The sequence below is a fragment of the Bombyx mandarina genome, chromosome 22 (genome assembly GCF_030267445.1).
Source record: "Bombyx mandarina strain Sakado chromosome 22, ASM3026744v2".
In the NCBI taxonomy this organism is placed as follows: domain Eukaryota; kingdom Metazoa; phylum Arthropoda; class Insecta; order Lepidoptera; family Bombycidae; genus Bombyx; species Bombyx mandarina.
Genome location: NC_143228.1, coordinates 3,049,529 through 3,056,482, shown reverse-complemented (window position 1 = coordinate 3,056,482; position 6,954 = coordinate 3,049,529).

The window sequence follows — 6,954 nt, the reverse complement described above, 5'->3', positions numbered from 1 at the left end:
TTGTTTCTTGTCAGTTTTCGCCTTGTTTCGTGTAAGATTCCATTAAAATTAGTGCTAAATATTCTTAAAACAAATACTGATATTTAAAACAAAACCATAAAATGAGCTTTACGTTTTTCTAAATAATGTAAATACACAAGACGAACCAATGTTCACATCTACATAAAAATAGCCTCAATTACGTGACTCTAACTTATATCATAACATTATTTTATTTATTTATTTATTTATTATTATTATCTTAAATATATATTCTTTTAAATACATATATTAGATTAGATTGTCATTTTAAAGAGAAGTAACTACATTACGAAACTGCATTTTGAAATGTGCGTAATAAAAAGCTACAGTAAAAAAAATGCACAACAAAAGGGCTAATTTCTCAGTTTTGATTTTCTCACATTATTCATATGCTAGTACTAATTATATTTATTTAGTTAACTATAAATATATTCAGTTAAATAATTTATCTCAATGGTTCATTTTCAAGATATTTAGCACTAAATTTTAATATTAAAGTTTTATATAGGACATTGTTAAGTTTGGTGATAATTTTTGTGATTTTACGTTACGTTGTATTTTCACGTTGTTTTTTATTTATGTTTTGGCGTGTGACGTTACGTTCGCTAGAGTACCTACCGTGATTCTGTGTAAATATAATAGTATTACATTTTTTTTTTTTCTTTTTTATTGTCTTAGTTGAAACAAAAGGTTGTCTGTGGTTGTTTCGATCCCGATTTACACGTCCGACCAATAGATTGTTTATTTTGAAAAAAAAATTCAAATATAGAAAAAAAAATCGATTTTTTTAAACAGAGTATTACTTCCTTTTAATTGCGTACCGGAACGTAATTTTGTTTGTATTAATCGTGACACTTTTTTAATCTATTTTATGAATTATCTACGCTGATGAAACGTATGAAATAAATAAATTAATCTCTTCCGAAGCGAGTAATATAAATAAATAGTATCATTGTATGATGTATGTAATCGAAATGGAATATGTAGTTCGCGTCATTGATCTGGTGCAATCTGCGGCCAAAAAGTTCCATTAAAAGATATTGTGGACTTTTCGTCGGGAACGCGAGGAGTGCAGTTGTGTGATTTGTTTTATTTTGTCTATATAGTGTTTCTTCGGGTTTAAATCTGTAATAATGGTGGTTTATTAACTGTTTAATATCTGTGAAAGTGCACAAATGTGGGAAAATGAAACAAAGCTGCTGGACGTAACTTCTTGGGTTCCTCCAAAAAGTCCACTGAAAAAATCTCAGTAAATGACCACCATTTTAATGCGATTATATTTCATCCCATATCATCTCATTTCATTAAATTTCATCCCAGTTGATTAATGTCTCAAATTAATCATCTTCATTTCATTTCACTCCATATTATCATTTTTCATAAAATTAAGAATATAAAGTAAAATAAGACATGACTTAAAGGTCTTAGTTACCAGGTCATAAAATCTCTTAAAAAAAAAAAAAAAAATTTGTTATTCGAAAATATGATTTTTTGCAAATGCTCTTTTTAATGGCGTCGTGCGAGAAGACCAGCGCTGCCATCTGTTGTTCGTTTTTGGCAAGTTTACCTGTACACATTGACTATGAACCAATGGTGGTTTTCGCATTTCTTACATTATTTATCACATCGAGACGATTGTAAATCGAATACTCTTTCTAGTATTATATAAAATGAAATAGGTCCAAGTTATGTTTATTTTTCTTGAATTAATTTTACGTATGTAACGGTAGTTTCATAATGTTTATTTTTTAAAATAAAGCGTTTATTTGCCATGGGACAAAATGAAATATGTATAATCCTAGATTTATTATCTGTTAATAAATGTAATGGAAGTTTATTTATCTCCAAAATAATAAGGAAAATTTTAAATCTTATCCCCATAACTCGGTTATTTGGATTTTGCTTAGTCAATTGAAACACTGTATGTCTTCGTAGATATTAGGACTCTGACTTAATATTGTAACTGTATCAAAAATCTCTATATAATAATAATATATTCAAATCTCCTTTTCTCTCGACCTATTCAAATAGTATTAATATAAATGTTTTAATGTATAAGTAGGTAGATGCGTTAGTTATGTGTCGTAACTTCGTTTAATGTGATAGTTGAGTATAATAGTTTTAATTGTCAAACCGATTAAGACGTAAACTTGGCCTAAATGTATTAGCTAAATGAGTTGTTGATGAGTTGATTTGTGAACGAATTTAGGTCTTATTTTTTATTATTATTTAATAATTATAATTCTTAAATAATTATTTAATACTATTTTAAATATTAAAAATTATTATTAAATAATTAATAAATATTTAATATTTTTTTTAATTATTTAATAAAAAATTTAATCCAATATTCTTACGCCACTTGTTAAAAAAATGAGATTTTTACTAAAGAAAATACCGTTCACCAAATAACAGCAATAAAAACAAGTATGTATCAATAATATATTTGCGCATCATCAGAAAGTGGATTTAAAGGGACCTCCACAGGTTCCATTGCCACCATCATTAAGCGTCGTCGACTATGACGCCAATATAACAAACAACACTAAAAAATACAACTGTTTGGTTTTTTACTCTTATTGTGTATCGATATTTTCGGTAGGCATCAGCTTTGCTTTGCCCCTGGCATTGCTGAAGTCCATGGGCGACGGTAACCACTGACCATCAGATGGGCCGTACGCTAGTCTGCATACTAGGGCAATAAATTTTTTTTTTAAGTCTGAATCAGTCCCAACTAAAATGTATCTCGAACTAATGTTTAATACTGTATCATCTGTATCTTGTGGAGTGACGTCATTGTTGCACAGATTATCCGCTTAAATTAAATAGTCTATGTTTGTGCATTTGTGAAGTTTACGTCTTAATAATGTTGAAAATAAACCAACTGGTTTGAGTCGAAAATGTAATATGGAATATAGTTATAGTTAGTATGAATTGAAAGAAAAGTATCTATCGTATATTTACTTATATTAGTTTTTATGTTTTACTGCGAATCAGGAATTCACCTTTTATCCATTTATATCTTCGGTATTTTGGATGCGATGAGTTAATAAATTTTTAACGTAATATTTCTATTTGATATTCCATTGTTGATTTTTATCGAAGTATTGAATATAAATGTTTACTATAAGGCTTATAGATAAGTTTTACCATTAAATTATTGGTGTACCTAAAGAAATATAAATGTGTTGTAGATGGTTAGAAGTTTTATTCTTTAAACTATTTATTGTGACTTGTATAGAGATGAATAAATGAAATCCCAATTAAAAGTAGAGTTTCTTAATTCTCCACCTAGACTGGTTTAATATAGGGTTGTCAGAAATAGTAATAAATTCATATAAGTTATTAATTGCAATTTATGGTACATATTTTTTAAAGTTCAGGCACAGACAAATATGTCTATTAAAAGAATGAAGTTTGAATTTCATTGGTACAGCGACTCTACAAGCATGAAATCAATATTTTCCGATGTAGAGTATCAAGACCTATGTGCAGTATTACCTGTACTTATTTCTTATGGTTAATAGCCCGACAACATTTGTTAGTCGATGGGGCTTAAAGGATGCAATACCTGATGGAGTCGTATCAGGTGATGCGACTATGCTGGAGTTAATAACCGTTAATCTGATACCATTTCGAGAATGTCTATGTAGAGTTTCCCCTTTGAAAGAGCACCGCTGTGCTTTTCGCTGGGTTGAGGTCTATGCGCCATTTCGGAACCACTGTCGGAGTTCCCACCACTGTTTCGGAAGCACTGTCCACTGCGCTCTGAAGTTTACTCGCGATTAGGGACTTGTTTCTACTCAAGTAATAAAGGGTTGTGTCGTCGGCGAATAAGGCTAACTGGGTCGGCGGCGACCGTCGAAGCGAATGTCGTTAATAAATAAGCTAAATAGGAACGACGAGAGGACGGAGCCTTGCGGGACTCCAGCCGTGAGTCGTCGTGTCCTAAAGGATAAGACGTCGGGTGCATTCGTGTTGAGCGATGCACCGGTGCATTTTTGTGACAAAATACGTACTCAACAAATATTCACGATTGACTTTCACGGTGAAGGTATACCATCATGTAATAAAAATGAAATTCGCAAAATTATTGGGTAATTACTGGTGGTAGGACGTGTTGTGAGTTCGCACGTGTAAGTACCACCACCCTGTCTATTTCTGCCCTGAAGCAGTAATGCGTTTCGGTTTGAAGGGTGGGGTAGCCGTTGTGACTATACCGAGACCTTAGACCCCATATCTCAAGGTGGGTGGCGGCATTTACCTTGTAAATGTTACCACTAACCAGTAACCACTTAACACCAGGTGGGCTGTGAGCTCGTCCACCGATCTAAGCAATAAAAAAGTGGTCGCAGTGAGGAGCGGGTTCTTTCGACTCGATATCGAAAAGAAATGTTTTTTAATGAGACTAAAGTCTATACAACACAATTACGACCTTGACCTTGATTGACCTTGTTGTCTTAAGATACCACTAACGTTAGGTGGTCCAAACAATTAAGACATTTCATGGTTGGCAACGGTCGAACAATGACAATAATGGATCGCACCGTAACACATCTAAAATAACAATGAACGTACCATTAACGTTAAACTCATTGTTGTCCTGCTTTCGAAGGATCTCTATTGATCCGAAGGTTCGACATCCGTTTTTAACATTTCGTAAAATTTCACGGTTTTCTTTCCTCCATTGCTAGGGCTTGTCATACTCTTTCAAGTTTACCTTTAACGAAAACTCATGGAAACCCTTGATTTCCCTACATTAACGAGTGCTATTCAATAATAATACAACAATACATAAAATAAAAGAAACAAAATATAATAAAAAAGAAAACGCCCTCAACAAAATGAAATAATATCGATGTAGTGGAAGTCAGTTAAATTGCATTATCAAAGTACTGGTCGGATTTAAAAAAAAGGGGACAACATGTCCCTAAAAAAACCATCAAAATCGATTCACATAGAAAAGAGGCCTGAAATAAAACGCACAAAAGAATGCACTCGAATTAATAACGTTCTCATTTTTTTATTTCGGTTAATAAACAAGTGTTTCTTCTTTTGCCAATTTTTAGTCGTAAAATGAGGTTATATTTAAAGAATGATATTAAAGTTGACTCCGAACTTATGTCTCACCCAGCGGGGTATCCCGGAACACTAGCGGTATCGCCTGGTAGGGCCGCCTTACCGCGGAGACCAGCGTCGCTGGTCGTCGACTATCGCCTCGACGACCCGTCGGTCCTAAGGGCGCCACGAGTCTTTAGGTATAGTGTTGACCACGGGAACCCCGGGCGGAGATCGGACGTCGGTATCAGTGTGCAGGGGTGTCGTTTAGTGCGGTAGGGCCTTAAAACATTCTTCGGCCCGCGGTTCGCAGTCGCCGACCAGTCCCACATAATCCACGCGCCCCCTAGGCGCGGGGATCTCGTAAAATGTACGGTCCTCAGCCCGAAAAAAAAACCGTATGTTTCAGCGGTTGCTGCATTTACCTTGTTGATGTCTATTGGTGGTAATCAAAGTTAGCTAGTGCTTAATACTTCGGATGTGGTACAGCGCCCCTAGCGGCAAACATAGGGGCGCTGTTCGAACTCCATAGAAATTTGAGTTAACTTTTACGCGTTCGAGAAGTTAAAAAACTCGTACTAAGCATACTGTTTTAAAAGGAACCAGAAAACAAATTCATTGCTATGCTGTGGTACTAGTTAGCGCATCAGCTTAATAATTAGACCAGATGAGTAATGTCTAAGTTGAACAGGTCGCGTGTCGTCAAGGAAGTGCGTCTCTGTGGGTAGGGTACTTCTGTGCAAAACTATTGTACCGATGGTTCCCACGAGCGAGTTACATAAAGCTAAATCTTGTTTCATTTGTCGTACGCTTGTGCACGTTTCCATTGAACTAATCTAATTTATGTCATGATTTAATTTATTTTAGGATAGTTAGTACATATCATCCATATGTTAATAAAATATTTAGTGGAATTAAATGAAACATACAAAAATTGTGTAAGGGATTATGAACTTATTTATTTTTTGATAATTACATATTTAATGATTACGTATCGTAAATTACACCAAAATTTAAAATTTATGAAAAACATTTTTGATATATTTTCTTATTTTATTATTTACAATTGTAATATAACAGTATTATATAGACTAAATATTATTAGCACTGTCTTAGCGTAGATAATAATTTCACAAACGGTTTCTACGTCGTGTTTTTAAAATAATGTATATTTATTTACTTATAATATACAGAATAGGACTACAAAAGTTAACTTTTATTTTTATCTATTTAAAACTAAATTCACACAAAAAAAAGTAAAAATCGTTCACATTTGGACACAGACACGACCAAGAGTATTGCAAAGATGACAATTTAGAATTCCGTACGCGTCACTAGCGAATCTGAATAAAAAGGGAAAGCAATTTAATTCCTTTTAAGGCTAGTTTTATTAGCTTCGCTTTAGTCGTCGACATCTGCCATAGAACATCGAACACGATCTGAATACCAACCGCGATTAGTCCGATTAAATCATATGTGAATCATTTTACTTTCACAACGATGCCGAAACATGTTCATGCTTCAAAGTGTACTTTACAACAACGTATTGTTATTGCAATAGACGGAAGCACGGGAGGTCGCTAATGCAGTGGACCCACGAAATAATACTACGATGGAATTACAACGTTCCCGCAACCTCTCCGTCTCATGTGAAGTTGAAATCACGGGTGTTTTATTTTATTGTTATATAACGGTCTATGCTCAATTTTAATCGTGAATCAGGATAATCAAAAACTAACATTGACGTAAGTTGTTTCTACAGGCAATATTGACTAATAAAATAATTAACTGAACTATTGATTTTAACTGGTGGTAGGACCTCTTGTTAGTCTGCACGGGTAGGTACCACCACCCTGCGTATTTCTGCCGTGAAGC